Source organism: Sinocyclocheilus anshuiensis, unplaced genomic scaffold (assembly GCF_001515605.1).
Source record: "Sinocyclocheilus anshuiensis isolate Anshui unplaced genomic scaffold, SAMN03320099.WGS_v1.1 scaffold3255, whole genome shotgun sequence".
NCBI lineage: Eukaryota > Metazoa > Chordata > Actinopteri > Cypriniformes > Cyprinidae > Sinocyclocheilus > Sinocyclocheilus anshuiensis.
This window is the reverse complement of record NW_015547971.1, coordinates 149,442-155,840: the sequence shown is the minus strand read 5'-3', so window position 1 is coordinate 155,840 and position 6,399 is coordinate 149,442. Positions and strand designations below refer to the sequence as shown.

Here is a 6,399-nt window from a genome sequence, read left to right as displayed (position 1 = left end):
CTTTAGTCTTTTCACCTTTACAGATTTTCTTTATGCACCAAGAGCTTGTAACACTCCAAAGAGAAAGGAGAAATTTAAATTGCATCATATGACCCCTTTAAAGAAGCCTCTCTCTCTCTCAGCTTTTCCTTTCCTATTTTTCCAAACTGTAATCTGTAATTAATTTACACATAGTAGTCTCTCTTTCTGTTGTTCATCATGGCATATTTTTAAAACTCAGAATCAAATTTTTACCAATTCTTTCAGAAAGCTGTTAGAATTAACAGGGAACTTGAACTCAAAGCTCCCAATGCTGATCTTGAAGAATCTGCCAAGGAGGCTGAACAAGTCCTTCAAAGGTTCAACCCTTCACAGGTTTTGTTGAACACATTTAGTTATAACTGATTTACTTTAATGAACGCATCCTTATATGTGTTGATAATATCTTTCCTTATAGTCCTTCCTCTCAAATATTTTAGTCACAGATCATTTAACACACTGTCTCAACATGTATATATTTCTCCTTGTTTCAGCTGAAATGGAAGACCAAAGGAAGGACTGTCATGGGATTTGAATTTGGCCATACTGTGCGTTTACAGAGAAGACCAAAAGTTGCAAAGGCAAACACTTCCAACGGTACGTCGGTGTTGATCTGAGCACCTTGACTGAACTGTACTGCAGTTACATTATGAGGCCTGCAGCAGACAATCTAACATTCCACTCTGGAGAATAATCTCTTGGGCACACAGAGATTTATGAGAGGGCTAAAGTCTGAGACGTACTGTTACACCTGGCTCAAAGATGTAACATTAAGGGAGACGACACGGCGGAATAACTTAAAACACAATATTTATTACAACGAAACAACCAAAATCAACAATCACAAAAGTCAGTCGGCCTGTCAGTAATAATCAGTATGAAATGCAGGTGAATCAAACTGCTCGAGCAACAGAAGAGCAGCCGCCCTGACGAACTCTCGCACCAGGTTTAAATAACAGCCATGACGAGCATCAGGTGCGCTCCAGTCACACTCCAATCACAGAACCTGCCACAGAGAAAAAGAGACCAAAACACCCAAACCAACACAACTCAATCCTAACACCCCCCAAAAGAAATCCCACATCAAAACTAATAATAATAAAAATAATAATAATAATAATAATAATAATAATAATAATAATAATAATAATAATAATAATAATAAATGACATACTTAGAGGTCGGTCAACTCACATCAATTGGAGACAGAAACACCATCTCCTCACTCCACCACGGGGGCACGTGACAGGGTGTCCGCCAAAACATTCTCAACTCCCTTAATGCGTTTAATCGACAAGTTATAAGGCTGTAAGAAAAGTATCCATCTCATTAAGCGTTGGCTCGGACTCTGTAATGTGTGAAGAAATGTCAAAGGATTGTGATCCGAATAGATGACAACTGAGGACCCTCCCCCCACATACACAGCAAAGTGTTGAAGTGCCCAGATCAATGCCAGCGTTTCCTTCTCAATAACAGAATAATTCAATTGATAAGAATTAAACTTACGTGAGATAACTAACTGGATGACTAATACCACCAAAATGAGTCTGGAGAAGAACTGCTCCTGCTCCCACTTAACTTGCGTCAACCTGAATCTCAAACGGAAGACCACTGTGGGGCGCTGCTAATACAGGAGCAGCAGTCAACAGCAACTTCACATTCTCAAATGCTTTTTGACAATGGGGGGGTCCACTCAAATTTAGCAGACTTCTTTAAAAGATTAGTCAACGGACAAATGACCAATGAAAAATTGGGGCAAAAATTGCAATAGTAACCAGCCATCCCAATAAACCTCATGAGCTCTTTTTTAGTACAAGGAGTAGGGAAATTTTCTATTGCGCTCACCTTAGCTCGCAAAGGGCGCACCATACCTTGGCCCACCTCCTTTCCCAAATAAGAAACCGTTGCCCGTGCAAAATCACATTTAGCTAAATTCACGGTTAAATTAGCCTCCACTAGACGCCGAAATAATTCCCGTACCAGTGTCACATGCTGATCCCAGCTATCGCTGTAAACTATAACGTCGTCCAAATAAACCGTGCAGCCTTCTAAACCAGAGACTACACTATTCATTAATCTTTGAAATTTCACTGGAGCATTGCGTAACCCGAAGCTCATGACAGAATAAGTGTACAGCCCGAAGAAGTTATAAAAGCAGTGATTTCCTATGCTCAAGGTGTCAAAGGCACCTGCCAGTACCCTTTAAGTAAATCGAATTTCCTGACATATCTCGCCGAGCCCACTTGATCAATGCAATCCTCCATCCACGGGAGTGGAAAAGCGTCAGGTTTGGTGATTTTATTAATTTTTCTATAGTCCATACAAAACCTGAACGTTCCATCCGGTTTTCTAACCAGCAAACACGGCGAAGCCCAACTCGAACAAGACGGTTTTGCAATGTTATTTTTCAGCATATACTGAATCTCTGACTCCAACTTTAGACGTTTTTCAAAAGGGACACGATAAAAGCGCTGGCGTATAGGTGAAACATCACCCACATCCATGTCGTGCTCTATTAAATGAGTTTGTGATGGACCGTCTCCAAACAATGATGGAAATTTGTGTATCCAACCCTCTACGGACACCTTGGCAACTAAAACTTGGTAACCATGAATGAATGCATATTTGTCATTTTAACTGAACTTAGGACTGGTGGTGGTGTTTAAGATATTGTTGGTCATAGGTAATAGTAATTATTATTAAAAGATGCTACTACTACTACTACTATTATATGCTGGGTTCATGAATATTAATCACGTTGTCAGTGTTCGCTCGAACTGATTTGCTGAAATCAAAACAGGGACGATAATAGATGAGCGCCAGCCAGTGAGATTGTCGTTTGAGCATTAGTTCAGCCCACTACCGGAAAACCCGGCAGTTCTTTAAAAGCAAAATAATTCCAAAGGAGCGCTGTTATTTTGACAAGAAAATACAAAAACAATGATGGAAATTCGTGTATCAACTATGACAACTCTGCTCGCTGCAAAACAGATAAATGGGACAACAACCTCTCCAAATCTTTCAAAGTCTCAGAATTTTTTAATCGAGGTTGCATTACAGCATCATCTAGAACCTTAACCCCTTCCTTCTCTCCCACCGAAGACTGACCCGACCCTTCAGTCACCGGACTGACCACCGCAGATGATTTAACATCAGTTTGCGGGAGAAAAAAGGCTTCAATAAATTTACATAACAAATTTGGGTTATTTTGTTTCTGTCTGGAGTTGCGATTTCATAATTAAGATCGGACAGTGCACGCACAACAGTATATGGTCCCACAAATTTCGCGCAGAACGGAGTGCCCACTAAAGGCAGCAATGCCAAAACCTGATCCCCAGGATTAAATACGCGCTGTTCAGACTGCCGATCAAACAACTTTTTCATCTTTATCTGCGCCTTTTCCAAAATTTTCCGTGCTGCTTGACCAGCTAAAAACAAGCGTCTTCTAAAACCGTTTACATATTCAAGCAGACTTTTTGGTGGCTGTTTACCTTTTAACTGATCACCCACAACGGCAAGCGGACCGCGCACCTTATGCCCAAAAACTAGTTAATTTGGAGTAAAACCTAAACTAGATTGCGTGACCTCCCTTGCGGCCAACAAAAGCCATGGAATTCCTTCCTCCCAGTCTCGGTTTAATTCAACGCAATACGCACGTAAAAGAGACTTAAGCGTTTGGTGAAACCGTTCCAGTACTCCCCGACTCTGAGGATGGTATGCGCTGGAACGGTGATGCTGAACTCCCAACTGCTTTAAAATTTCCGAGAACATGTTAGACGTGAAATTCGTTCCCTGGTCACTTTGAATGACCTTAGGGATAACGAAGATTGAAATGAATTGAGACAGGGCTTTTACAACGGACCGAGTATTGAGGTTACGCATCGCATAAGCCGCTGGGTAGCGAGTACTTTGACACATTACAGTCAAGAGAAATTTACTTCCCGACTTAGAGGGAGGTAACGGGCCAACACAGTCTACTAACAGATGTTCAAAGGGTTGCTCCACTGGAGGTATTGGATACAATGGAGCTCGTTTCAGTGACTGATTAAGTTTTCTGGTCACTTTTGACAGGTATGACAGGTTTTAATAAACCGAGAGATATCTTTTTTTCAACAGCGGCCAATAAAAATGCTGCAAAACTCTGTCATATGTCTTTTTTACACCTAAGTGCCCGGCTATATCGCCGTGAGCCAATCGGAGTACAACATCTCTGAATTTCTCAGGTACAACAACTTGAACAAGTGACACACCACCGCAATCTTCTCTTTGGGCAAGCCACTTGCGCAACAGCACCCCATCATATATAAAGTATCCAGTCGCAGCACTGTACACATCCTCAGGAGGGAGAACATCAACAAACAAATTTTTCAACCCAGGATCATCCCTCTGGGCGATGACGAGTTCTGCACGAGAAATTCTAGACAACAGAGACGATCCAGGAGCGACCAATTTAACCGGTACGCGGGTATCACACAAGTTAACATCCTCATCATTCAGCATTTTGGTCTTAGACCGCGTCACAACACAAGACGCATCCTCCGATAACTCACAACACCCTTGATCGGGAAAGGAAGACGGGGTGACAATCGGTGAAGGGGCCAGTACCGGCCACACACTCTCACCAGCCAAGTTGTTACCCAAAATGACCTCCACTCCCTCCACCGGCAAAGAAGGGCGCACTCCCGTAGTCACTTCTCCATTGACCAACTGGGACTGAAAAAAATAAACTTGTGCAAAGGAACAGACAATGTTTGGAGTGTAATCCCTCGGATTAAAACATTCTTACCAACATATGAACTGGATGAAAATGGCAGTATGGAATCCAAAATGAAAGACTCTGAAGATCCAGTATCTCGCAAAACTCTTACCGGTACACACTCATGTCCCTCTAGAAGAGAAACAAACCCTTCCGAAATAAATGGTGCATACCCTGTGTTGTGTTTAATTTCAAAACAACTCATTTTTTTCCACGGACAGGTTTCCCGTACAGCGTACAGACGGCGCATGCGGCAAGCAACTCGTTAAAAGCACAGGCGCATAATTTTTATTCTTGCCACGCCCCTGCAAGTACAGGACATTCATTCTTCCAATGTCTGACTTCCAGACAATAACGACACATAGAATCAGATATCACCCTCTGAGAAGGTGAATTTCGATCACTGCGTTGCGATTGTTTACGGTGAAGATTACCATTACCTCGATTCCCATAACTAAATCGATTCTTGTGAGTCAGAACGAAATCATCTGCTAATGATGCAGCTTCAGTGGCAGTGCAAGGTTTATTTTCGTTAATATACACTGCAATTTGATTGGGAACAATGTTTTTTAACTGTTCAATAACCATCATTTCGCATAACTCACTGAATGACTGTACGTTCGATGTTGTACACCAGCGATCAAAATGGTTACTTAACTCTCGTGTAACCTCCACGTGCGTTTGTCTCTCACTTCTTCTCCAAGAACGAAAACGCTGTCGATAAGCTTCTGGAACCAACTCAAAAGCTTTTAGCACAGCAGATTTTACACTATCATACTTCTTTCTTTCCTCTAGCAGTATATGCCTCCTGAACTTTCCCCACTAAAACAGATTGAAGCATAACTGTACGGTCGGTCTCAGGCCATCCCCGTTCGTCTGCTATGCTTTCAAATAAAGAGAAAAAGACGTCAGGATCTCTCTCGTCGAATGCAGGCAACAATTTCAAATTACCGGTATTAATTATATCAAAAGGACGGTCTGCGCGATCACTAAATGATCTGCCCTCACTTCGAAGTCTCAAACTCTCAACTTTTAACTGAAACTCTTGATTTTGTCGTTCTGCAGCTAATTTTTGCTCATGTTTAAATTTTTCAAAGTCCATCTCACGCGGTTTCATCAAATCATCTAATTTACGTTTTTCTATTTCTATCTCACAAACACGCATCTCCTTTTCATGCAACTGTTGCATTTCAATAAGCTCTTTCTGCTGCTCAAACGACAAAATGAATGAAACTGATTTTGGAGCTGCAGGATTAACCCCAGCTGTTACTCGTTTCGACGTAATTAATAAAATCTGAAGATCGCTCAATTTGTTTCTTATTTCTCTGGCCTCATCTTTTCTCAAACGCTTTTCAACGCCACTTAATTCAAATCGTTTTTGGAAGATTTAACTCATCTGAAGGAGCTTTATAGAATTCTTCAATTGATGTCAATTCACAAATCGAATTTACACAAATTAATCCAACAATCAATTCGGCCTACCTATACTTCTAATTACGATTCAGCTCAGGTAATTCTTACGGTCAAAAAAATTGTGCACACATTCTCCACCTCCCCACCTAATCTTAACAAAACCCTCTAACTAACTACTCCCAGTCTTCATGTGCTCCCAAGAGTCAAGCCCT

General features: G+C 41.4%; 1 long non-coding RNA gene across 2 annotated transcripts in view; it reads left to right on the top strand.

Moving 5' to 3' along the window:
• Window positions 1–6,399, top strand: part of LOC107704680 (uncharacterized) — a 17,502-nt gene that overhangs the window by 7,919 nt on the left and 3,184 nt on the right. The window contains exons 2-3 of one of the 2 annotated variants that reach the window (XR_001635988.1): window positions 247–338; window positions 513–615. This is a non-coding gene — a long non-coding RNA (uncharacterized LOC107704680). Of the gene's footprint in view, window positions 1–246; window positions 355–512; window positions 616–6,399 lie in introns of both variants that reach the window. The other variant, XR_001635987.1, reaches the window with a different exon arrangement.